General features: G+C 41.0%; 1 protein-coding gene across 5 annotated transcripts in view; it reads left to right on the top strand.

The window, feature by feature from the left end:
• The first annotated feature begins 7,233 nt into the window (after window positions 1–7,233).
• Window positions 7,234–27,301, top strand: part of LOC116243920 (uncharacterized) — a 199,657-nt gene continuing 179,589 nt past the window's right edge. For all 5 annotated transcript variants that reach the window (XR_016470876.1, XR_016470874.1, XR_016470875.1 and 2 more), the window contains exon 1: window positions 7,234–8,085. The gene's annotated coding sequence lies outside the window, so the exon portion shown is untranslated. The remainder of the gene's footprint in view (window positions 8,086–27,301) is intronic.

Here is a 27,301-nt window from a genome sequence, read left to right as displayed (position 1 = left end):
TTCTGTGCAATTTAAAATTTGTAAGAGTCAAGATTTTCATTTCTTGTGTATAAAAAGCTATGAAAAAACTTGGAGGATTAAAAAGGCAAGTCAAAAACCTTGGGCTACAATCCCATCATGTGGATATACAGGAACTGGATATTCTGGTAGTTTGGGTTTTTTTTTTCTTTTTTTCTTTTCTTTTTTTTTTTTTGCTGTGTCTCCAACTTAAATAGCTACTTGCTTTATCTCCGTGCTTTTGTCTCCCATCTCTACCATAGTGCTGTGAAGATTAATCCATTAATGATTGTAAAGTGCTCATATTCGTAGTGGTGTTGCAGTCATGATAGTCTGAGAACAAAAGTGAAGCAAGCTATTTAAGGAGATTCAGTATCTCCTATTAGTTGGAGGCGTTCTAGATGTTACAGTTACATTAGACATAATTATGAAACAACAGATACGTATTTGGACACACTGGGTCTGAAACAGAAGCAACTTTGAAACGTTCAAATAAAATGTAAGGAAATTCAGCTGACTCTGGCAGCACTCCCTGCTCTGCCATCGGCCACATGGGATCCAGTCTGCCTTGGAGGCTGGGGAAATACCCAGCACTGCACAGACCTTGGGCTGGTATTCCTGCCAGTATATGCATTTGTGTAAGGAAAGGAGAGTGAGCAGCACGTCAGGGGGCTTGTGCTTGAGTCTCCATGGGAGACAGAAGTTACAGACCCTGGGGAGAAAGCAGAGCTGGGGACAATTCCTGTTGCACTGACAAATATTTGAAACAGTCCTTTGCCAGCAAAAAAGGTCGACTGTGTTAAGTCAAAATGTAGATTTCCATGTGTGAGGGAATCTCTGCTGTCATATTTACTGTTTTGAGAAATGTTCTCATTGTGAGTTTAGGATACTCACAAATAGGAGAAAAATATCCTCAAACAAAGAGACCTTCACTTCTGATCTGGTAGAAAAGTGATTGCCCTTTAGGTCCTGAACAACCAAAAGTAACTCTGGATTGTTTATAGTTTATTCCAAGCACAGCCCATGGAATGCAGTCCACCCATCTTTCTATGATGGAGCTCACTGGGGCTCCTGCCAGTGGGTTCCCAGTTGTGAGCAGGACACCAGGCTGGCCTCTCTCTGCTTTGTTATTGATTGGTGTCTGGCAAACAGCAACTCCAGGAGATAGCAGAGGATCACAGCTGGCCCAGCTAGAAATCTCAGGAAGCTGGGAGTTGCTGCAAGCAGGATTCCATCTGGTCATGGTAGCATCTGAGATGTTGAGATGTTTTCAGTTGCAGACACAGGCACCATATTGTTAGGATCTGGAACTGCTTTTTCTTAGTAAGGCAACTTGTTGGGCACAGCAGCATGGCTTGGGGTAGGTGCCAAGGCGAGTGCTGCTGGGGAGGCAGAGCCCTATTGCAGCATCCACACTACCACCAGCGAAGGAGTATGTCAGTGAGATATGCAGCATCCCACAAGACTTTTTTCATTATCCAAGGAGTCTCATTTCCCTTCTCAAGCACTTTAACTTGGCTGGAGCTGTGTGGCTGTGCTGTGGTTGAGGAAGGACCAGGCTTAATTCCTTACTCTGGTCACAGTGGGTTTTCCACCCACACATACTGTTCTCATAGCAGTGTATCACCGTGAATTTCACTGAGTTCCTTCTCACTTAGGGGGTTGGACTCAATGAGGACCCTTCCAACCCCTACAATTCTGCGATTCATTTGTACTGCTGGGCAAAAACAGAGACAAATGTATAAGCCGATACATCTGCCATAAACACCTCTTCAGTGAAGGTTATGTGTGTATCTTAAAGTAATTAATACAGTTTTCACATCTTACAACTCTTTGAATGAAATTATAGGACTGGGAAAAGTACTACTATCTTTCTTTCATTTCTGATATTTGTATTTCCCTCCCCCTCTCTCGATACTTGACACGAATTATAGGGACCTGCACTCTGTGACCGCACCGGTTCAATCCAAGGCAGCCCCATTTGAAGTGCAGTAATGGGCTGGCACAGCAACGACCTGGCAGTGGCTGGAGTGGCCCTGTCAGCCCCTTGGGAGCAAACCCCAGGCACTTGCTGTGACAAATGTATCCAGCACCAGGGCTTGCAATGGCCTGCTGCAGCCTCTGTCAAAGAAAATCTTTTATACCACAATTATTATTAACATTTCAGTCCCACGTAAACTGCATTTTAAATCTAATTTTGAAATCAAACTTAACTTCATCAACAGAATATGGACTTTCAAAGCTGGTGGTGGGTTGAGTAATGAGTGGCTTAAAAATAATTAACAAGGAACAAATGATTATGGATTTCTTTTTCACACCCATGTTTTTCAATTCTCTAAGGTCATATTTCCAAGCTATTCTGCATGTTGCTGCAACGTATAGTTTGGCATCTGATCATCAGAAGATTTACATTTTCTCAGCTGCACAGTTCTAATGTGAAAAACTTTTTTCTTAACAAGGATTTTCTGGTTTGACAAACATGCTCCAGAGTAGCACAGATGGTCCATACATTTGCAGCAAACTTATGGTACACGACACCTACAGCACGTGTCCTGCAGAGCTGATGGGTGCTTGTTCTGCATGGTTGATCTGTACATGCTTGGGAGAGCTTTGGTTTGCAGTTCTGGGTGACCATCAGCTTGGCAGTGGTTTCTGCTCTGGCTGCGTTGCCAGAAGCCTGGAACAATATCCAGAATCCTTAAATTCAGCCCAAGCAAAATTTCCAGGTGGAAAAAAGAGAACAAGTCCATGGCAACACCCCCATAACCTGACATTAGATCTTCTAGCACCTGGTAAATCTGTTCATACTTTCATACATAATTAGATTTCTGTTTGGGGGGGGGGGGGAGTGGGGGGAGTGAATTTTGCAATGATAACTTCATATCTGGAAGAAAAACAACTGTTTAACCAAAAATAACCATGTAGAGCAATTGTATTTATATATTACTTGTTCTCAAGGAGCAGTGTGCCTGGCCATAGTGCTCTAGCAGTGATATGGGGCTTCTTACTTAAGAAACTTTTTTCTCTCCCTGTGCCAAAAAAAAAAAAGAGAGAGAGAAAAAGAGTAGTAGTTTTGAGAGGACCTTTGCAATCCAAAATGAATGGGTCTTCCTGTAATACCACTAAATTGCCTCTGAGTGTCTCTATAGTTCATCTCCTCCTAGAAACCAGCCAAGCAGGAATAATGCAAGAGAAATGAGTCACTGAAATTTATTGGTGTCAGCTTCGGTTTTGTATTCACATCGTCTTCTACTGTTATTTTTAAGGATATTGCAGATTGAAACAAGGGAGGATCAAGTGTCCCAGTTGTGTTTAAAGGAAGTAAATCTTTAAGAAATGATTGCGGAACAGATGTTAAATAAATGATTTTGAGTTAAGATCTGTGACAGAGCACTGTGCCTAGGGAGATTCTTTAATAGCAAAAATCTTACTGTGACTTAGACCTATAGCTGAACAAAGGCAAATCAGACTTTTTAAAAATTGTTTTAATTACATAATACAGTAATTTAACAAATTTAACAACAACAACCCAAAAAAAAAGTATAAAAAATAATAGTTGAGTCTCCAACATGAATGTGATTTTAAGCCCCGAATCACCTTTTTTAAAAGTGCTTACTATCTGGCAGGTGAAGAACTACACTATGGGCTTCAGGTTGGAATGTGGTTACACACAGCCCTGAGATGGGCACACTGGTTAGAATGAATGTAACAGGGAATTGTGTGTACCTTTATTGGAGTGGAAAATAGACCTTGAGAACAAGTCTACTACTCACTATCTGGCTATTGCTGAGTTTTTAATACACATATCTATACAAAAGAGAATTAATTGTTTGTATATGTAATGTTTCAGGAGAGACCTATATGTATGATTGCACAGAGCAAGATGTAGTTGAAGTAAAGGGCTTAATGAATGTCCTAACTCCTTTATACAGGAAAAAAAGAAAGAAGGCAAGGCATACTAGGTTTTGTTTCAGAGGTGCACTAATTTTTGTTAGTTCCATTCCGTAGCATATACATCCACATACATGTAAGAGTTCACAGCTTTGAAACTGAAGTCTTGCTGGTTTTCAGTCTTACATAAATCAGTTTATCAGGATGAGGCATTATGACCCTCCTGTTTCAGGGCAGTTCAGTTCAAGGGCAACACTTATGTTGTGAGACTTACACATACCTTATACCTTGCAACTGAAATAGCCATTCATGGGCATAGCAGCAAATCTTCTGTTTATTGAAGCAACTGAAACATTCACTAAATGAAATATCTTCTTACTGAAATGTTTTTTGCTGCTGTATTATATACTGAGTCGCTTTTGTGTCAGTTGTATGCAGAGATTGCTATGGAGAAAAATGAAAGCTGAATTTGTGCTCTTTAGTCTGATGTTTACAGTAGAAATATTTCCCAACCTCAAATGTAGCACCTCTCCTCAACTCAAAGAACAATTAAAGCATTCATTCAGACCTGGAGATTGTAAATACTTTTGTTGTTAAGGCAAAACTAACAGCGTTACAGCATAAAGTGAAGTACAAATCCAAAATAGTTTACCTCTTGCATGGTAGTAGCAATGGCTATAGTACATACAAAAGATGCAGCTTGTTTCATACCGACAATGAAGGTTCTGAACTTCCTGATTATACAGCAGGATAGCAAAGCATTTTAAAATAGAAAAGTATGTATTCATTCTTCCCAAAGAGACTTCTGTACCCTTCAGAGAGGGACATAGCTTGGTCTGTACTATATAGAAAGGTATCTTCTTCAGTTCTTTTTGAAAGAACTCTTGTGTTCATTACTTGAGGCAGAATGTGTTCTGTAATTGGTAATAAATATTATAAGGATTCATTCTAACATTTTCACATACTGGTTATAATGAGTACAACAGTGTGGCTGAAGAAAACAGGAGATTTTAGAGTCCTAGGCCCTAGGAAATGATTTTGTTTTGTGTCTGTCCTGCAGCCAGTGCATCCCTGTGTGTGGAAAACTACGTGGAGTTCTCAGTGACCCTATGCAGGTGTTCCCTGAGCAGGCCAAATGCACAATTGACTTGAATTAGAGCCATCACATGGGCAAGTTTACCAAATCAGATTTCACCTGTTTGAGAACTAACCCAAGGCAGTAGGCATGGTCAACATACCAGGCCTTCCTCCACCATTCCCCACGGACTGCTGTAAGTCTTCTGTCTCTAACCCTAGGAGCCTAAGATGAGAAAGGCAGCTCTGCATCAAGCTGGCTCAAGCACAGTTTGAGCAAATATCCACCTCATAACTGGAGTCCTTCACCCTTATCAGGAGTGGGCTGGCTGTGTTGGTGAGCAGTATCTCTGTCGCTGATGTGAAAATAGAGGCAGATAGAACATCTTGCAGTGCCAGCAATGGCACAGGACAGCTTAAGGTAAGAAAATAAGGATGCATGTGTTTAGAGTGCACTCAGACATTCAGGTGGGCAGTGTTACTTGACCTGGAAAGTGCACTCTGCTACTTTCAAACTGTGGAAACAGCTATGCTGTCCTGCAGCCTGACAGATGGAAGCGGGGACAGACAGAACTGAAGGAAACTTGACCTCATCGAGATCATTACGAGCATCACAACAGCACAGGAAGGGTAGTCTTTTAATTGTATGTGCATTTGAACTTCTCCAAACGTACTCGTGTTTACTGAAACAATAACCCATGCACATCCTTTTCCATTAAATTAGTCTAAGGAAAAACTTCAGTTTGTAGATGAACAAACTCTTAGTCATCCACACAAAGAGCAGTTCGTATAGTTTGTGATGCAGGTTTGAAATGTCATGGCTCAGGAATGCACTAGAAAAGAAGAAAAGTAACTTGAGAATATCTGCCACATGAAGAAGTGGATGTTCTGAGCACTGTGCTCTCCCACTGGAATTGAAAGTCATTCTTCTTGAGTTTATTCTTTTCTGGGGAAAGACTTCATGCGTGCAAACACTGGCACACAAAGTTCACAAGCAGAATTTATGAGAATCAGGTGATAGCTTAGGTGTTCAGCTAAGTTCAGTTGAGATGCACATATGACGCAATGGTCCTGTCCTGCACAGTGCACAGGACCTTTATATCCTAGCCTGAATGACTGTTGAAAGCAATAGGAAATATTCATGGTTAAGGGGCACAGTACTTCAAAATATGAGGCTTACACTTGTGCACACAATGGCAGTCGTCCAGAAATTAAGCAAACATGTCAGAGATAAAATTTGCAAATCACGTTGTAAAATTGGAGAAGGAATTTCCAAGAGCACTTACGATGTGTTCTACAAAGTGAACAACAACAAACATGTTTAGTGAAATAAAACATGTTTAGGCACAGGCTAGAACATGCCACAGTAAAATAATTGTGTTCTACTACAATATGAAGCAACTTATCTTTTATTAAAAATTAAAAAAATGTGTACAAAACAGATCTGCAGAAGGAATAAATCCCTTGCCAAATTTCAGGTTTTAAATACAGAATATTTGATTACAGAAGAGTACTTGAAGCTACTGATGTGTCTTATTTACTTCATGTAATTTAAGAACCCAACTAATGTTTCTTAATTTGGTATTTTATGGAATTTCCTCCAGGAACAAACCCTCTCATTCCAGATTTACTCCAAGTACAGATTTTTCTGTTCTGAGTATTCCCTAACTTTATAGCTGGTGTTTCTCCACTGTTTATCCAAACCTTTGTCTAACAAATTGCCAGATAGCAGCAGGTAATCTCTTGTTAGCGATATTGCAGCTATCAGTGGGATCTTATTATTTATTGGGACCTCAAAGAATCAGTTGTGAGGCAAGCCCTCTTGATCTGTGGCTATCTGAACACAGAGCAAGAAGGTGGTTCCTAAAACTGAGACTTAGGCAAGAATGGGTGAGATGCTTTTAGCAAGATGGCCCTGCTACCGCCTTTTTGATAATTTAATGCTTGCTCGCTGTCTTTCCTAGCTGAAATTGGTATGCAAGAAAAGATGCATCAAAGTCAGCAATTAAAGAGGCTTCATCTAACTTGCTCAGACAGTTGAAGTAGCCATGTTTGATTTTGCTTAGAAAATCATTAATACCTTAACAGAAGGCAGGAAGCTTTGATCAAGATGTGATAGATACAGATCAATATAATGTGTAAAGATTTTATTTGGCTGTGGTATTGACACCTGGTAAAAGAACTAGTTTATGGCCAGTTCTCTCAGAAAGTTTGCATAATTGTTCAATACCAGCCTAGTGTTCTACATACAAAATAACACAAACAGCATTCATGTTCTGTCTTATATTACCCTATTTTTTTTTCCTGCAAAGGTTGTTTATCTGTGTTTCAAAGGATCATTTAAAGGTACTTATGTGGCCAGCTTCACTGATGGGTATACCAACAAGTGTAGAACTGGACAGGGACAAGAGGAGCCAAGCTGTGATACTCAGGCACAGCAGAGCAGTCAGCCACACCGCCCTGCCTGCGCTGAGTGGGGACGGAGGTTCAGGGACTGCCCCAGCATGGATCCTCACCTTCCTGAAGGCTGCTGTCTGCCATGCCTCCTGGCACAACTGTGCATGCTCCTCCGTTGTATTTTGTCAGGATTATCTGGTTTAAAGTAATCACTTAGTATTTTCTTACATCAATGGCTTTGACAGAGCGACGAGGAGCAGCCAGAGGCAGAGGTGAGCGTCACAGGGTGCAGGCACCCGTCACCTCACGCCACCTCAGCCAGGGCCCAGGCACTGGAAATGCACTTTTTGCCTGGCTGAGCTTACTTCAGTTGCTTTGCAGCATCACAGCAAATTAAATTCACATACTACCTTAATCCAGAACTAATTCCTTACTTATCTTCTCAAGTTATTTTCTGGTTTGAACACCAGGCTGTGGCCCACACTGCCTGGCTTAGAGATGCTTGCTGTGCAACAAACCTTGCCATCATATGGCACAAACCACTCCCAGCAGGAACATGCCACTCACTGCCCTTCCTTTGGGCTGCAGAAGGAAAGCTTTGGTTTTGCTGTTGGAGAAAAGGCCAGGGCTGCGGCCCTCACCAAGACGACTCCTGTTCCTGGCCATGGCAGCAGGCAGCCACACTGCACGACGGGTGCTGGCAGAGGAGCTTCCCTGATGTGACCTGTAAGTAGCCTTGTGGAGTGAGGAGTACTTTTCTTCCCTTAGGACTGGAGTTGATTTGTTTTGGAACCTGAGTGAATATCTGAAGGCCTCCGTTTGTCCATGGTTGTTGGTGCTTGGCCCACTCTGTGCTTAAATGTGCTTTTCTGGCTCTGCAGCCCTGACATTGCCACTGCTCTTACTTTCCTGGCAAGCTACATTCATAAATTTGTTCTCCCTCAATATCTTTAGGTCTATCTTTTCTTCTTCCTGAAGCTGTGAGCACCACCTAATTCCTCTGATCTTTGGCTGGAGACCTTCCTGGCACAGCAGCCCTTACCAAAACTATTAGCTTGTTTTGAGTGTAATAAGGAGAACTGTCTTTTTCAAATGAATTTTGGAATTCCTGAGGAAGCTCAAGGGGGGATGGGGTCTCTTGAATATGTTTTGTCAAACCAGTGTTGCTTGAAGCTGTTCTCTTTTGTCCTTGTTTTGTTAATGTAGCTCCCTCATTGCTCTAGGTCTGTGCGGCATTTTCCTTGGAAAGCAGGCATTTGCAGTTCTTTATCTAACTTGAAGTGTTGGTCACATAAGTGTGTTTGGTGTTCTCAAGGGAAAAAGAGCTTTAAAGAAGGGTTGTTTTTAGTGAATAAGCAGGTTGGCAGTAATAATTACAGTATTTAATAGAAGAGATATGTTAAACACTTCAGCAAATATATCTGTGTGAAGTTACACAGCAGCACGATGACTTGAGGTTTGAATTTGCACTGGGCTCAGCTCTGCAGAGCATTGTTGGGCTCATACAGTCAGGAGGAGTCAGACACTGCACTGCTCAGCAGTACCCACGTCCCTCCATGGCTTTAACCCTTCCCCACAACATGGAAGTAGTACTGTTTGCTGAGGTGGATATTGCAGTGGAGACAGAACATTTGTAATGTACTTTGAGGATAAAGGCTTGGTCATCTCTGTGTTGTGATAACTGGTACTTTTTTTGGACCCCGGCTTAAAGATTTCCTTTAAAAAATGCAGACAGAAATGTGAGGCTTGCCTGGTTCTCTTGGAAAAAAAAAAAAAAAATGTACAAAAGATGTGACAAAGTTATCATCAGAGAAAAAGGAATAAAATCTAGAAATAATTTATTTTTTTCAGAAAGTTTGTGATTTTTATGGTAATGATTAAAGAGATGATAGTGGTGTCTTAATCAGCAGAACTCAGATACTGCAAGGACTGTTGCTCAATATAGAGAATCCATATACTTGAAGACTAGATAGTACCTATTTTGAAAGCATGCTCAAAGGAGCAGAAAAGCTCAATAATTCAGTAAGCTTGACACCTCAAAGAGGCTAGGAATAGGCTGAATCCCTCTTCCATAGTAACTAAAGGAGCACTTATATGCATATATACTGCACCTTTTCAAAGCACATTGCAGCTGCAGCTCTGATGTGAGCAGCCCAGCCCCTGGAGAGGGAGAAGGATACATCCTCACCTCCTAATGGTAATACCTCACCTCCTGCTGCCCGGAACAGGGAAGTTTTCAAGGCCAGATAAGAGCCCTGCACTGCCCAGATCCAGAGCCCTAATAATGACAGTTAGCCATCACTTGGAGTGAGAATAGTCCCATTACTTCCAAATGTACATGCTTTGGCTTTTCAACTAGAGCAAGTTCCAAGGCTCAGATGGAATGAGTTAGAGAATGAAAGAAAGACCAGAAAGTACAAGAATTAACCCCCAGTTATCCTGCTTTCCACTTCCTTTGAAGTATTCCACTTTTTTTCCCTTCCCAGAAAAAAACACTGGGGACAGAGGAAGAGCAATAAAATATTCCCAAGCAACCTCTCACAGCTACAAATAATGAATATTTCATATTTTGAGTTATTTATGTTTTGTGTGTTCCCAAATAGCATTTAATTTCTCCTCTTCTTCCCCTCTCTAGCTTTAATTAAGTCTCATCCCTTGCCTGTCAAACTTCATTGCCCCCTTTGTAACATCTTGCTTCCAGGTGAGTTTCCCTAGGCTTATTCAGTCCTTGTTTTGGTTTTAAAAGTAATGCAGAAGAGAATTTTTTTGCAAGACTGTCTGTAATCGAGTTCTGACCAAATGACTAGCAAGGTATTTCCTCTTAGTGCTTCTCCCTCACTCAGGAAATGGAACTAACTTTTGAATACGGTGAAATAAATAAGAAACAAGCAGAATAATTCAGAGGAGTTATTTCAGTTTGAATGTCACCTGCTTTGTGTCTACTTGAAAATGGGTGTAAATTCCAGCTTTAACGTCTAGTCTTCCCACACACTGATTTTATTCCTCTGTAACACATCAGTCATTTGGCAATAGATTCATCTCAAGTGCTGAGTCCACGTCTGGAGCTGGAGCTGCATGTGGCCAGCATCTCCCAGCTGGCTGGATCTGCAGGGCTGGGGCTTCCAGTACCTTCACTGTATCTGGAAATTTCCCACACCTTCTTTACGGAGCAAGTCTGGGTTTGCACCGCTTGGGATGATGGTGCAAGCCAATAACCTGTACTCATTTCAGGGTGTTAATTGTATATCAGGATGTGTTGAATATAATGAATTTTTGCCATGTGTACTCCACAGTGGAGAGCCATATTTCTCTTATGCTGCTTCCATTCACTTGATATGTCCAAAGACAATCTTCAGGAGCAGGTCCTTGCTTCTGTCAGCGATTTCTCAGTAAGACAAGTGTACCTGCGCATTTGAAATATAGAGCCTTGAAATATAGTAAGCCTGATATTTCCAGAGGGAAAAAATTACTATAAATAAAGTACAGCAGCACATACTGTTATTGTTAGCAGTGTGGATAGCTTATACAAGCTCTCCTTTGGTAGCTGAAACACCACGAAGAGGAGGATCCTGGTATGTGACGTCACACATGTTAGAGGAGCAGGAGCAGGGGGAGGATGTAGCAGGGATGGCAATTGTTGACTGAATTCCTTTTCTCTTCCATCTCCGCATGTTTCCACTAATTGGGGTCCAGAAGTCCTCCTTGTTCAGGGCCACTGCTGGGCATCGTTTCCTGTTAACAAACATGTGCTATTGTGTCACAGATGGCTCCTGTAGGTAAAAGCTGATGAGAACAGTCTGACTTGCATCCTCTCCATACTGTTTATTCATTTCTACATGGGTGTTGTCACAAGCAGCAGTCTGGTAAAGTGGACATGTCTTTCACTCATTTGTATTTGAGAAAATACATTTGAAAGACTCAGTTTTACAGGTCTTTTGAAACTGGCTGTCCAGGATGAAAAAGCATATAGGATTGAATTATAAAAAAATGGCAATCCATGGTGGGCTTCTCTGTGGATTTCTAAGCAAGCAGCATCATTTATAAGACTTATGTTTTTTTACAGTGCATTATGTGCTGCGCTACACATTAAGATTACTTGGTACCTTTCTATCAAAGCCTCCTCCAATATTTTCTCCTGATTAGGAGCGGCTGCTCTTCATCACAGGGTCTTTGTAGCTCTAATAAAGCCTGATTTCTCCTAGGCAATCTGAAGGCATTCTTGGACCATGCAGAAGGCTGTGTCCTCTCACTCCAGCACTGGCCTATGACCTTACAAGTAGAGTCAGTCAACATGCTACAAAGCTTTCCTTGCCATTTATCAAATAACAAAGCAAACCAAATTACATAGTTTCTATAGCAGACCACTACAGTATGTAAACTGCAAAGGCAGCTTACACCACTTGCTCATTCTGCAGTGCCGACAACATGAAAGGCCCTTTCGTTCCAGAGCCCAGAGCCCATATTTGCCTATCTCACCTATTACCAGGCAACAAAGGGGCTGCAGAGGTTGAGCAAGCAAATGGAAAATGAAAATGGAGGAAACAACAATTGCCTGGCTTCGAAGAAATGTTTGTCTAAAATGTATGCTGACATGTCTCGAGCTGTTGGTAGGTGCCAAAGGGCCCCTTTCTCAGTCTTAGGAGCTGCTCTCCCTGTGCAGCAATACAGTCCAAGAAAGGTTGAGGCAGTGTCTCCTTTTACTATGTAACGTTTTTATCCTCCTAAGCTGTGAAATGCTTGATAGTTGTCATGATCGATCAGTTAGATTAGTATTTCATCTTGGGCATTCCCAGTTGTGCACATCATTACATCTGTGTTTTCAGAGATGTGGAGCAGTACTGCCAGTACTGCCAAAATCAGCTCCCTGGTTTTGGAGCAATTAGGGCATACCATCAGGTGAAGTTTGCCATTACTCTGACAGTCTACTCAGAACCATTAGCAAGGTAAGCTGTGGATAGACCTCGTCTGGAAGGTCTTACCAGACTGCCTGTGGGCTTGGCTTCTGTCAGCTGAGTGCTGGCTGGCATAGGCTGGTATAGCGATAGGCTGCTCACATTACTGAGCAGCTTCTGCTCCGTTTGCCTGAGCTCCATCAAGTGGCTGTACCGTCTGCTAAGGTAGGGGTTAGAGGTGTCTAGTGTTAGTCACCTGCCTGCTGATGGAGCTGGATTTGAGAGGAAGTGCTTCAACTCAGCCTAGGATGTAGGGAGTGGAGTGTTGTGTCCAGTTCTGGGCTGCCCTGGAGAGGAGACATGGGCACACAGGAACAAATTTAGGAAAATATTCCAAAGATGAAGTGATTGGATCATCCGTCACACAAAGAGAGGCTGAGAGAGCTGAGATTGTTTAGTCTTGATAAGTAGGCTTGGGAGAAACCTCATATGTGTGGATAAATACCTGGTGGCACAGGGAGAAATGAAGGGCCAGACTCTTCATGGAGGTTTCTGATGAAACAAAAAGAGACAAGGAGCATGGGCTGAAGTACAGCCAATTCTTTTTTAATATAAGAAAAACCTATTTTTATCAGAATGATCGTCAAAAAAAAAAAAAAAAAAAAAAAGCAACAGGATGCTCAGAGAGAGAGGATTTGGAGTTCTCTGTCCTTGGAGATATTCAAAACTCAACTGGACATGGTCTTGGGCACTGTGCTCCAGCTGACCTTGTGGGAGGTTGGAGTGGGTGATTTTCAGAGGTCCCTTCCAACACACCCGCTCTGGATTATTCTGTTCAGCACGTGGTGAGTGCAGAATCTCCTCTCGAACTGAACTGTAGTGTTGCTAAAGAGCTACTAAGTAAAGAAAAGACAGAACATGGTTGAGGAGGCAAAACGTCCTTCCCTTGGAAAAAATCATCCACTGAGAAACTTTTTGGCTTTTTTTTTTTTTTTTTTTTTGAATCAGCAAAACAGGTTTTTTTAATGGAAGGAGCTTATCTAAGCAGAAAGCAGAGAATCATTCCCAAGGAAAGAGAAGCAAGGGATGAGTGCAGAGGGATGAATGGTGATTGCACAAGAGTTGGCAAATGCAAATATTTCCAAATATAATGGCATTAAGTGTTCATTGTGAAATTAGATCGGCTTTTTAAGAGCTTCAGGGTGAAATAAAACACAGTATTCAGCTAATTAGACAAAGTTAAAAGATAATGTTAAACACTTTTCCTTCAAAAAGTATTTGTCTGCACAACCATGCATTTTAATATAGAACTGCTGGAGATGGCAGTGTTATCGAGTGATCTGCCATTAAAGGAATTATAATTCAGGTCTTTTTAATTCCCTATTGTGGAAATCTTTAAATTAGAACATATCTAAACTGAACAAATCTGTAGTTCTCCTAAGAACAATGCTGACACAGTTCTCTGATGTTCATTAAAAATTGTTATGCCTTGATTTCTATATAATGGGACGTGAGGAAATTTGACAATACTTGGTGGGTTTGGTGCCTGACCCAGCTCCTTACTAAAGCATCTGCCCAACATTAAACGTGTAAGGAGTTTAATCAGAGATGGCGAGACTCGTGATGGGCTGAGATGGACTGAAACACGATGGCCTCTAGTTGCCATCCTTTACTTTGAGCATCACGAGTCAAAGGCTATCTTTTTAAAATATAATTCAAGTCATTAGTCATCAAAAGTGTATCGAGTTGAGAATATTAAAACTGACATGAAATGAATGGTTGCTTTGATAACTTGCATCTGTGCATTTAAAACCAGGCCTTAGTCTTGCATATGCTTATCGGCTGTTAAAAGTGCATTGCTCAGCAACTTTGAGGCTCTTTAATAGACTGTAGCAACAAGAAGGCTTGCTGATGAATCTCCTCTGTAATTAAAAAATGTATATTAATCAGAAGCAGGAATGTTGTGCACTTTCAATAGATATTTTATAATCATTCACTAGCATAAAGCAATGTGTGTTGTTTTTTTTTTCTTGAGCCAAAGGAATATAACAATTAATACTTGTAACTTTAAATGCAGTAAGACAAATAATGTTACTATGAAGAGTAAATATTTCTATTCTGTTTTCTGTTCTGTTTCTTTTTTTTTTTTTTTTTTTTTTGTGCTAAAACTTTTTGATATTGAAGGCACTGTTGCAGGACTGCGGCATAATTTGAAACAGGCATTTGGTTAGTATTGGAAGTTTCATGTCTTTTATTCATTTTTCTTTAGCTTGGATGAGATTTGCTTTCCTCCTTCGAAGGACATCACTCATCCAAATTTTTTGTTTTGCTCTTTGTAGCCCAGATTCTGGTGATACAAAAAGGCCCATGATGTGCTTATCCTTAAGTATGCGTTTATGCCCTGTCCTTAAGCATGTACCCTGTGTAAGCATCCAAATGTGTACTGGTGTAACTTCTTGAATTAAGGGCCAGAAGCATATGGTAATTTGATTATAAAATGTACTTGTCTATCCCTGGGGCCCATAGGCATGCTTTCAGCATTTAGTATAACATTTTCAGTATTTGCTGCAAACGTAGCCACCACAAAACAAATCTGAAAATAATTCCACAACTCATGCCACATGTCTGCAGTTCCACACGTACTGTGCGCATAGGGAAGCAATGAGGCGCTCCCTCAGACCCTCTAACGCGATAGTGCTCAGCCTTGGGGACAAATCTCCACGTGAGCAGGGTCGCCCCATGTTCAGAGCTTTGAAGAGGTGCCTAACTGTCTCGCAATCTGTACAACATAAGGATCCACTAAGATGCATTTGTTCAGTTAATTAAAAGTATGTTTTCAAGCAGTAATTGTGGGGTCATGCACTGCCGTTCAAATATTTGATTTCATTTAATTAAAGTGTGTTACTGTTCCTTACAAATGCATTCTATCCTAAGAATTTTATCTTAATGCTTTTATTCAGGATGTATCTGGATAATATTGTGCCTGGCATGAACGTGGTTATTAGTTTACTGGAACTTTTTTTCAGAGTTGCAAGAGAATTTTTTAGCCTGTCTCAAATTAACAGAGAGCTCTTAGAAGGAACTCATTGTTCTGTGTTTGTTTGCTAATGGACAGACACCCACCGACTTCTGTAGAATCTGGTCTGGGTGTAGAGATGAAAAAGATGTTACAAGTGCTGCGAAAATGGAGAAAATCGAATAACAGTCTTTGTAAAGGATCTTCCCAATGCACTCCTGGTTTCACTGGTCCAAAGATGAGCTGTATTACCAGTCAACAACATCCCAAACCAAGTGCTCATCTATATTTTGTATTATTTTCTACTTCCACGCAACTGCACAATAATTTTCCAATCTCTTTACCTAGAAGAAAAAAAAAAAAAGGATGATAGATAAAGTTTCATTTATCAGATATTAACTCTAAGAGAATTATATGGTATTTTCTGGAAAAAAAAGAAAATAAAAATCATGCCCTAGACAAATGGTACCTGATTTGGGACTACTTTTGTTGTTGCTGCAAAAAATAACAAGTGAATAACTGAAGTTTCAGTCGGGAACAAAGGAAGCTATGGAAATTTGCCTTTTCAAATTGAAAATGGCTGGTATTGTGAAAACAGCATAATGCAAACTTGCATAATGCAAATAAATTCAGTTTGGGTTTTTTGTTTGATTGAGGGCTTTTTTTTTTCCCCTTTTTAAAGTACTTGGTTTGGACAGAAAGACAAATTCTTCCAAGAGTAACTTCTTTCACCTTTGCATGATATTAATGTAATTTAAAGTAGTCCTGGGTTCTTTGGGTGTGATGATACTAAGGATTTGGACAAGAATTAAAGCCATTGAGATGAAACATCACATATCTGGAGTAGCCTGTCTGCAGTAAGAACAATATTGATTGCTGTGGCAGAAAACTGTGATATCAGGTCACCTTCCAGCCATTGATTGTTGATTGTCTTCTTCCAAGCTGCCAATGGTGACTGCATTAATTGTGCTGCTGAACGTAGTGATTTCTTATGTTTTCACCATTTTACGTCCATCCATTTTCCTAAAATGATTGAAATGTAATAAAAAAGACTTGAAATAGGAGCTAGAGAAGTTTAAAAGAATAATGTTTTTTAAATGCTGATCGACAACATTAAATAAAATTAGTGTCATTACATTTCCTCTGGCAAGACTTAGGCAAATCTGAGAACACGGGCAGGAGAAAAAAAGAAAGAAGAAATAAGCCAGGAAGAGATGTCATGGGCTGCTAGGGAAAGATCTCTTGAACATGGCTAAAAAGGAGGAGCCAGTCTGCAGGTCTTTGTTAAATGTTTTATTTTGACAGATTGTTTCTGTTCAAGTTCGGCTCACTGACATCTGTCTTTACTGCCTATGTACGTACATGCTTGTGTTTTATCCGTTCTTCTTTATATATTTGCATGTGTGTAGATGTACAGGTGACAATTTATGACCAAAAGGCTGATGTTTTTCAGTTTATAAAACAAGAACAAGTGAAAGGCTGTAGAAGCTTTCATAGTTTGCAGCTAAATAGCTTTTACAGCACAGAGCTATGGCTGGAGTTACACGACTCCAATTGTGGTCCTTGTGTGACCATACAGAGCATTCACCTGCTACTAAATCAAGGGATGTTCTCAAGTCATGGTTAACACCCAAATACCTGAGCTGGGATAAGAGTCCTGTTGCACCACATTGCATGCACATACCCAGAGATGCTGTGTTCCAGCTTTGTGTGTAATAAGCAGCACTAATTGTGGGTGAAAGGAAAGGAAAAGCTTGCTTGACTGTTTTCAGAAGTGCATCCACAAATCCCTACAATGACACGTGGATCATGAGCATGGGCAGCACCTCCTTACATGCCCTTCCCTCCAGCTGGAAGAGTTCCACAGAGGAAAGGGCTTCAGTTTTCAAGAGGGGAAAGCTGGAACACAGCAAGGCTTCAGAAGACATCAAAGGAGAGGTCTGTGTACCATCCTTAGTGATGGTATTGGCAGTTTGTATGTTTAAGTCATGTAATTTGCCTAGGTCAGTGATTTCAAAGTATGGATCATGAAGTGCTGAGCAAGCCGCCAATTAGAGCCATCTTCCATTCACCTGCAGCACTGCACTTATCCCACTGTCCTGAAAGGAACATTGCACATCCAGACAGATCCAGAAACAAGACCCTGTCTGTCCTTATTACTCTTCCAGATTCTTAGCTCATTTCAGCTACGATAAAAGCTGTTTCCCAAGCCAAACATGTACTGTTAGATAGCAGCAGCATTGACAAAGTGTCTCATTTGAAATCATCGAGGCGTTCATGATTCCATGCAGTGAAACAAAATTCAGGATTTCTTTAGGTATTGGTTTTATTGAATTATGTACAATATAATATTGATGTTGCTTGTTAACCAGCTTCTTAACATAGGAGCCTTCACCATACGTTTTTAATATGAAATGTACTCGTACAATCATTCGATTCTTAATATATTTAATGGTTTGCAAAATAAGGGGGATGGAAAGTATTCATTTTTCATCGTAAGTGAGCTCTTACAGAGAGGGCAGGCAGGATTTCAAGCAGAGCTTGCTGTGCTGGTGCTGTAAGTCCAGGCACCTTACATGTGCCAGAAAAAGAGCATCTGTAAATGTTGTTACAAGGAGACAGATGTACCATGAAGTTTCAAAGGCCTGGAGAGGCATGTGGAAACTGCCTCTGATAATACAGCTGACAAATTAGCAGTTTCTGGTGAGAGGCTCTTTTAGAAGGCTTTCCTTTTCTTTTTTCTTTTTTTTTTTTTTTTTTTCCCTTTTACCTAAGTCTGGCCACATGGATTTTGGACATGTGGGAAAAGTAGACTTAAAGAGATGATAATTCAAGTTGTTGCAAAAACAGCTCCAAGACCCAATTTGAAAGGCCACCCCCTGCCCCCTCCCTTGACTGGCTTGAAATGCGATACCTTTCATAAAAATAGTGGGAAAGAAGCAACTCTCCTAATCCCTGCCTTTGATGGCGGCGTGGACTATTCCTTAGGGAAATTTGTCCAGGGAGGCTGGTTTCAAGGCTGGTGCTATGGGCCAGATACATCTGGTGTATTGACCTCGTATTCATTTTCTTCTCTACGTTGATCATAAACCAAATTTTAGTACCTTTGTATCCATCCTTCCTACAGACAGCTGCAGCTTTGGGATGGTGTTTTGTTTAGATATGGTAACAGCTGTCCAAGTGTCACAATTTGCCTATTCCTTCAAATTATACTCACTCAGAGACGGTTCTTTCTTTCTTTCCTTTTTGACAGAAGATTTATTAAATAAAAATGAGCATGGCGGTATTGTTATCTGGGAAGATCAGATGTGTCATGTAAGCTGTAGGTTGGGCACCTGCCATCAAATATTTAAGACAACATCTTAGGATAAAGTGTAGCATGATTTTTAATTTTAAAATCCCTTCTTGCAGCAGAAAAAAAATCATCTTAGATTCTTCGTTTCTAAAGAAAAGAAGACTTAAAACTACATTTGATCATGAAATTCCTCCACCTATGTCCTTGCTCTTTAAGTGTCTATTTAAATATAAGCAGTAACTTTTCCCCAAACTTCAGTATATTTACCTTTATCTGTTCTTTTTGTTTGTTTTGAAACTACTCAGCCAGTCTTTATATTCCTCAAATTCTTTACTGCTAACAGTTTGGGATGTGGAGAAAGTACCAAACAAGTGTCACCGCAGTGTTGTACATAGTGCTCTATGGAACATAAATTCCAAATTAACGTCAAACTAAAGAGCTGCATGCATTTTCATAAATGTCCTCAATGACTTTGTTGTTTAGTAGCCAGACAAGGAAAGAATGCATACGGATTACAAGGTGTTATGAGCCTTTCTAGCAAAAGAAGTAAACGGAGTCATTCACTAAGGTGATTGGCTTGTGTTTTGACTCAGAAAACTGCAAAACGAGTTAGAGAGGGAAGAATGGGATTTGCTGTTCCTGTTCAGCAATGCCTGTCTGCTCACTGCAGCCGGGTGGGAAGAAGTAAAGATTCAGCTCTGTTTCATCTGATTCTGTAAAAGAAGCAAAACAGTGGTGCATGATTTTGATGCAGAAGGACATCTGTAACTGACGAGAGGTTTACCGACGTATTTAATTTCAGTAGCAGTAAAAAGAGCCTACTGCTCAAATCATTAACTGGCTAAAGCTCTGGCATTCCTTCCTACGACTTTACAAGTTTACATTAAGCGTGCTTTTGGTTGTCAGACTCCTGTTGTGACATATTGTTTGAGTCAGACTTCATCAATCTACAAAGCATTACTTGAGGTCTGATGGCATGTGCGCACACCCAGTATGGTGTGTACAAATGGCAGTGATACAGGATTCTGTAATTACTACTTTTCTTTTTAACCCTTAAAACTTTGGGGCATTAAATTTCTGACCTGAATTTTTTCAGAAAGCAATTAGCTGCTTTATCTGCATACAGGAGATAAAATATCGTGGCATTGATGATTTTTCATGTGCAGATGTTTTGCTTTTGGCACATCTGTGTGCAATAAATCCATTTTCTGTGTAGGAATGGTATTTTAATGTATGATTTAATATGAAACCTTGAATAAATAGTTTAAATTGAAATTCCTTGGGAGCAAACCAGAATAGCAATAGCAATGGGTACTGCCTATATCCTTTTTTTTTGCACATTAGTACAATAGCCAATTGCTTTTAAAAAGCAACAGCTTTACTACTATTGCTTGACACACAAACGGATAAATGTAAAGCATTCTTACACAGTCAATCAGCATTTCAATTCTTTCTTCTGTTTCTCTTTTTCCATCTGTGCTAGCCCAACAACTTGGGCTTGCAGTGAGAGCATGGCATTGGCAGTGAGGAGCAGAAACAGGGGCACGGCTGGTGGAGCAGGAGCGCCGGCTGTGCTCCATCCACATCCTGTCGCCCATCTGGGACCCTGAGGCAAGGCGAGATCTCCTCTGTTGTAAAGCCTATGTAGATTACATAGGTTTGTACATCTGAACAAATGTACGTGGATGTCTGTAGAGAGCAGTGCCAGGCAGAGCAGGGCTGTGAGGGAGGTGGTTAACGCTCAGCCCAGTGGTTCAGCCAGCAGTAGCTTTTGCATTCCCTGTGCTCAGCTGCCAAAAAGCCAACTGTACTGCCACATTAGCACTTCTGTTTGAGTGAGGATAGTTCAGAGGTTTGGTGTTCATTTCTCGCACTGGTCCCTACAAATGTGGTGATTTATTGGGCAGTGATGCCCAACTTTTCTGTCCTTCATCTGTTTGCATATGAGGGGTCATTGTTGGTTATCTACACATATAAATATATGTGTACATGTAAGCAGAGCTATTCAGAGATGTTTGTTTGCTGGGGGTTTATCTCAGCTTTCTGAAGTATTTTATATGTAAGGTCTGCGTCCTGGTGCATGTTGAGCATGCATCACATATCACAAATGTATGTTTCTAGACACCATTCTGATGTTTTAGATAATGCTCTAAATCCTCGTAAACTGATCCCTGGTAATGCACTCAGTAGTAACCCTGGGCATCAAAAGTTCTTTTTTAAAAAAGAAATGCTGGTTTAAAATAGAAACATGTGCCTCTTTTGAAGTGTATGTTGTTATCAAGTGGTACCGACACCAATGTTGTGCCTTTTATTCTGTACAGTGCAAGGCCTGTGTCTATGTGCAGGCCTGCCGTGGCTGAGGAGCGCTCTCTGTGCAGCTGACCAGCAGCTCTTTTCCTCAGCTGAGCTGTGTTAACAGCGAGCGGTATTTTGGAAGCCATGGGTACCAATTCTGTTTCCAGCCTTGAGGGCTGTTCTGTTTGCATTGAGTCTCCAGTCCTTGCCCCATTACTGGCCCGGGGCTGCACAAAAGTGGGCTATAGCACCAGAAGCTGAAAGGCAAGCAGGCCCCATGTGTTACCAGCAGCAGCACAGCCCTGCTCTGGCAGTCCCTCTGACCTGTGCTCCTGGAAGTAGAAGGGAACTTCAGCAGGTTTGCAGGGCGTTGCTCATAGCAATAAGAGACCTTAAAGAGCAGTGTCAAGAGAAATGTAATGACCCAGTAGGTGAAGAGCCAGGTAAGACAGTGCTCTTGGTTTCTGTCTCAGGCTGTGCCAGATGCTCGCTGCATGACCTTGGGTGGAAGACTAATTCTTTCAGTGTCTCAATTTACGCATTAGTGAAATTAGAGTAATGATACTTACCTATCTCACTGGGGCTTTTTGAGGCTTAATTAATTGATATTTGTAAATCACTTTGCGATCCTCCAGTGAAAGTTGTTAGAGAACTGCCAAGTATTTATCCGCTGTTTTTTCTCCTGCTGGTCTGCAGTCATCCATCTATTATCTAAAAGCATGCTCACGACTAGCAACAGATACTAGCCAAATTGTTCTTAAAGGGAGATGTATGGAAGCTTTTACAAAATTGCTTTTGCACATTACCATGCTTTTTGAAGTACCATGTGTGGGGATGCAGTGAAATACAGTGCAGACAAGTGTTGGTGTTACTCACTGAGCCAACTGGGGCTGTGATTTCTTGTGTAATATCTTTCAATGAATCCAAGTGTGCAGGAGTATTTTGAATTTCAAATGGACCTTTCTTTTAATTGATTTGCCTTTGGAAAATTCTTCAAGGCTCCTAATTTTTTTTTCCTGCAGCTTTGATTTCAGGTAGGCCTGTCAGTAACTGGAATGTAAGTGTTTCAGATTGGGGCAGCAGATGAACATGGAGATTTATTGCCATCACTTATTTTGCTCTTCTCCATCTGAAGCACCAAGAGGGCTGTGCCATGCTGTGGATTCTGCAATGGCAGCAGGCTCCCACAGGCAGGAGTGCCATGACCAAGCAGCAGAAAGTGTCCCACTTGTCCCCTGGTCCCCTCTTGCTCTAAGCCCTCCCCACCTATTCTGCAGCTCATGGGGGCTCCTGGTGCATCAAGGACTCAGGCCAGCATTCACCGATGGAGGCAGGAGAGGCATGGAGCTCCCAGCACATCAGCTGCACCAGAAAGGGCACAATCCCAGCAGTGAGCATAAACCACACCGGGGCTGCTCTGGGGTGAGCTGTGACAGTACATGGCATCACCATGCCTGTTTAGCTGAGCTCATGGTAGTATCAGGAAGGGGAAAAGTTTAATGACACTGAAATAGGAAAAACTATAAAAATGGAACAAAATTCCCATCCCCAGAACTCTGAACGCAGAGCCAGCCTTTACAAGCCTGCTGAGCCTCTGATAACTTCCGTTCCCAATAGTACATCTCATCTCCTGTTGGTTTTCTTTTTCAGTAGCTACAGCTGGAGGAAACAAGAACATGCTAAGGGTTTTATTTCTTGCTGGAATTAAATGTAGAGATACTGATATTTCCTGCTGGAAATAAACTTAAAAAAATAAGATCAACACAGCATTCCCAAAATGAATGGGACTGCTCAGCTCTCTTGGCTTGCAGGCACCCCGTCTCTTCCTGTGGCTGCAGGAAGCTGAGCTCCTGGCTGCCCTTGGGGAGTTCTTCCTGAATCCAAAGCAGCTGAGGGCTATTCTTGAGACCTGAGCATTGCACGTGGCACTGAGCAAGAGCCCAGCATTTCACATTCCCTCCTCTGCATCTCAAAAGTTTGGTCTCCTAATTTAAAATCAATATGCTTCCACAGAATGTTGTTGTTTTTTTTTTTCTAACAGCTGGTGTATTCTAATGAAAACGATCTCATTGGGAAATTCCCAGGCAGATGTAATACTGGGGCCGTGCTCCTCTGGTTCTATTCTGGTATTTCAGTAGCATCTCTGAGCTGCCAGCTGAACATCAGCCCCAACTTCTGCAGTGTTAAAAGTGTTACAGGCAACGTATTGGAAGGAATGTGGAGAATCCTGCTAGGGGATTGCTGCTGTTGGTACTCATTATTTAGCACTTGGTAAAACAATGGTTCTGGCTGTAACTTTATTACAGGTGAATACAGCATGAGAATTAAAACAGTATGATTTTACTCAAAACTGAATCAAAAGCAAGGGTCAGGGGAGTTTTTGTAAATGGCATCTATTACTTTGTACTGTATATGCTGTCCTCCCTTCTGTGCTCAGCTTTCTTTTCCATTTGTACTCTTTTTCTTTTATATGGCCATTTGAAGCTTCCCATCTCTCCTGCTTTGAATCCCCTTTATGCAGAAGTGTGTTCATACCTCTTACCATCTTATCATACACCTGGTGTGTGCCAGCTCTGCCCCTTCCACATGGATCTCAGCAGAACATCTGGTCATCGCTGACCATCAGCTGGTGATATCACCACTGCCGGTGTCACAAAGACATGCAGGGTGTCAGCATGTTTCACATTCAGGTCACAATATGTTTCCTGTGATAGTGAAATACTTGCTTGTTTTTTTCACCTAAATCCTTTCAGTGATGCAGCATTAGCCTCAGCACCAAGTATGGATGAGTTCTGTATCTGAGCTGCTGCTCAGGGTGGGAGCAATCAGCTCAGTTGCGATGGGAAGTCCTTAAGTTGGCTTTGCTGCTGGTGGAAATCCATTTTGCAATTGCATTCTCAGAAAACTGTACATAGAAGTAAGCACTGCTATGGACAGCTGAGACATGGGGAGCTTTGGTTTTTAACTACTGCTGGTATTGCACTTAGCTGGCTGGAGACTGAGTCATGCACCAAAGGCCCAGTTTGCTCTAATGGAGGGATTCATTTTGAATAGTTTTATTTGGGTGAGTATCTTCCAGGGACTGTTAACAACAGGGGGAAGTGCACAAAATCATCCTCATAATACAACCTCATAAGAATGCTTTTACCTACTGTGAATTAATACTCCTGCCACTGTTGTTTGCACTGAAATGTAGTGCAAGCTGGAAGAGTTCCCAGGCTAGTCTAGAGCAGGTAAATCATGTGCAAGATTTTAATTTCCTAACATTAAACAAATGGCCTTCAGATGAATGAATAGAAATGTAAATAGCAATCTGGTAACAATTTGGTGATTGATTTTTAACTTTGATTTCTTTTGGAAATTTATCCTTTATTTTTATGAAAGTCTTTTATGGTAGGTGCAGTTTATTGGCCTTCTTAATGATGGCTGGTTTCACTATAGAGAAGAAACAAAAGGAAAAAAACAGACTTGAGCTGTTCTGGAAAATAACTAGAAAGTAGGAATGGACAAGAGAAAAAAAATTTCTCAGATCCTAAATAAATGATAAGGCACTACTGAACTCTTGCTTCCATTTAGAAAGGGGCAAAATGCAAAATGTTCAGAACAAGCCCTCCGAAGCTGACAGTGCTGAGATGTTCAAAGCTCAGACCACGCAAAGTATTGGGAGAAACATGGCTGTGTTTTCTACCCTGTTTTATAGGGTTCTACTGGTTCAGTTGCTCTTGGTGCCTTATTTGTGGCAATTCTTTCTCCAGTGTACAATGTGTACCCTTAGTGTGTTTTTCCACAGTACTAGTCCTGCAGTGCCAGCCTCAATGCGTCCTGCTTATTTCTATTTTCCTGTTAATGAGTTTGTTGGGATTTTTTAGATGGTGGGAATATGATCATAAGGAAGGCTTGGTTTAGGGCTTCAAGCTGAGAATCTGAGCTAACTTCACAGTCCAGCCATGTCAGTGGAAGACCCCACCAGGTGATGTTCACATCCTATATTGGACCTGCGTCTTTGTGCTTCCAAGTGGAATTTCTGCACTTCACAAAGCTTTGGTATTAATACGGTAATCTTCCCACAAAGACATCCGGAAAGGGCATCCTGAAGTATCACATTTTATCAGTTTTGATAGAAGGTGTTTATGAGGGAAGGGGGAGGATCAGAGTATTCAGTGAATTAGGCTTAGACACAGACCATGGACAATTACACAAATGAAAGAACCCCTCTCTTGAGATTTCGTTCTTGTCCCCACGTACTTCTGATCACAGAAAAGTTGTGTGTGAGGGTGTTAAACTGTGAAGCTCACTGCAGGGCTGCAGCCCTATCTCATAGAGGGCCACTCAGGTACTCAGCAAACATCTGTTGTTGCCATATCTGGCCCAATATCTAGTTATAATGTATTAAAAATAAGCACTCTGTGAGAAGTGAAACAGGATTTTTATCTGTGGGAATTTATGAAGCAAATAGCATGCATGCATGTGCGCGTGCACGCGCTGTTCCCCAAAGAACCCTGCTTAAATGATTGTTTGCAAAGTTGAACAGCTATAGGGAATTCATTTGGAAGCTGGCTTAAAATACAATTAGCTTGCTGTGCAAAAACCATCGTGATAGCTGTGGTGCTTTCTTATTGACAGAGACTGCAGGGGTAGCAATGAAATTATAAAATAAATCTCCTGACCAACCGTCAGTGTTCATTTGAAAGAGGGCATTCAGCTGCAGTTCCAAAATCAGCTGCAGTATATTCTACCGAAGTACTTTGACTATAATTATTGGGATCCTGAATGAGATAAGAGTGGCAATTTCATTATCAGATAACGTTAACATATGCTTAGAAGGATTCCAACTTGATAAGAATCGTGATAATGTTTTCTACTCAGTGAAAATATCAACATCTAAATATTTAATACAGTCACAGAGAATGTAAATGAAGTAAATTTTCAGAGTAAAATGAGACGAAGAGCCTCCCCTAGTGCCGTGCTTTCCTTTTAATTTTTGATGACTGTTTGTTCTTCTGAAGCTTACATAAGCACTATCACAAAATCCTGAAGCCCTCTTCTTCCCTTCCTCAGCGATACGACGAAAGGCACGTTTAGCTCACGTTAATTCAGGAACACGCCTAACTGCTACTCTGCTCAACAAAACTGTGCCACAGCTTTACGATGTGAACTAATTTGTGAGCTGAGAATCCTCCATTCATTTTGCTCATGAAACCCAGCCGTACTTTATGTAAGAATGCGGAGAAGAAAGACAAACGGTTTATCCTCTAAGCCACCCAGCATCCTGTTCCTGATATTTCAGTAACATATGCTAACATATGCTTTCCTCAAGAACTTCAAAAACATGCTTTTAGCAGCAATGAAAATAGTACCATACATCGAATTCAACTTTAAACCTCATAGTTTACCTCTAATACCATTACCTCATGTATAGAAGAAAATGTAAATCTAAAATATGCTGGTGATTATAACCTTTCTTCCTGACAGACACTGCAATATAAATGCACATAAATTGAATTTCTTCTTTAAAGAAATCTGAATACCTTTGGAGCATTTTAGCAAATCATCTCCAGCCCTTATGGCACAACTTCAATGGACTGTGGAAAAGTGCTCTCCCTATGGCATGACTCCTGCAACAGAAGGACACAGCAAGGCACAGACATGCCAAGAAAAATAGAATGTACTCCATTGATATTCAAAATTTATTTTATTAAACTTTCACAAAAGACTGAAAAACTGGAAGCTGGTTTTATTAGAAAAGGCATTCAAATATTAACTCTATGAGTGCTGTTTGCATTGCTCATCTGGAAAAAATAACAATGGAAGATACACAGTTTGACTTTGCTCCCTCAAATTGTTGTTTGATTCCTTGCGTTAACCATTAAATCAGAAACTGTGAGAGTGGATAAGCTGTTAGTAGGGGATCCTGATGCCGATTCTTATCTGGTAGATAAGAATTCCTCAGAGGGGTTCTTCCTCAGGGGAGAAATGAGTGCATTTGAGCAATCTTGTGCTAATTAGCAAATATGCCAATTGGCGGATAGCAGCCATATTTCAGCATCCCATTTCTAAGGGAACATATGGCAGCGTTCCTGAATACCGTCAGCTGTTGGTGTTTATCTTAGAATAAGGATGGGAAATAAAGATGCCAAAAAAAGTATTTTTCATTGCGGCAAATACTAATATTTCCATAATATGTTGGAAGGATAAACTCACTGAAGTTTTGTAAGTGTTGGGCAGAGTGGAGAATGGCCAAGGTTTGCTCTGAGCTGGCTGGATTGCTTCGCCTCAGTCAAAACAAGGCAGGTGTTTACTTTAGCAAGGTGAGATGCTTCAGTGCAGTAATGTTTTTAGCCTCGTCCTGCATAGTGCAATGCACATAACTTATGGCAGTCTGGGGGATTGAAAGAACTGCACATTGATGGAGGCTTGTCACATGATATATTTTAGGATGATCTA

The sequence above is a fragment of the Phasianus colchicus genome, chromosome 13 (assembly GCF_987193195.1).
Source record: "Phasianus colchicus chromosome 13, bPhaCol1.hap1.1, whole genome shotgun sequence".
NCBI lineage: Eukaryota > Metazoa > Chordata > Aves > Galliformes > Phasianidae > Phasianus > Phasianus colchicus.
The sequence above is the reverse complement of the archived record's forward strand: the minus strand, read 5'-3'. Positions and strand labels throughout refer to the sequence as shown.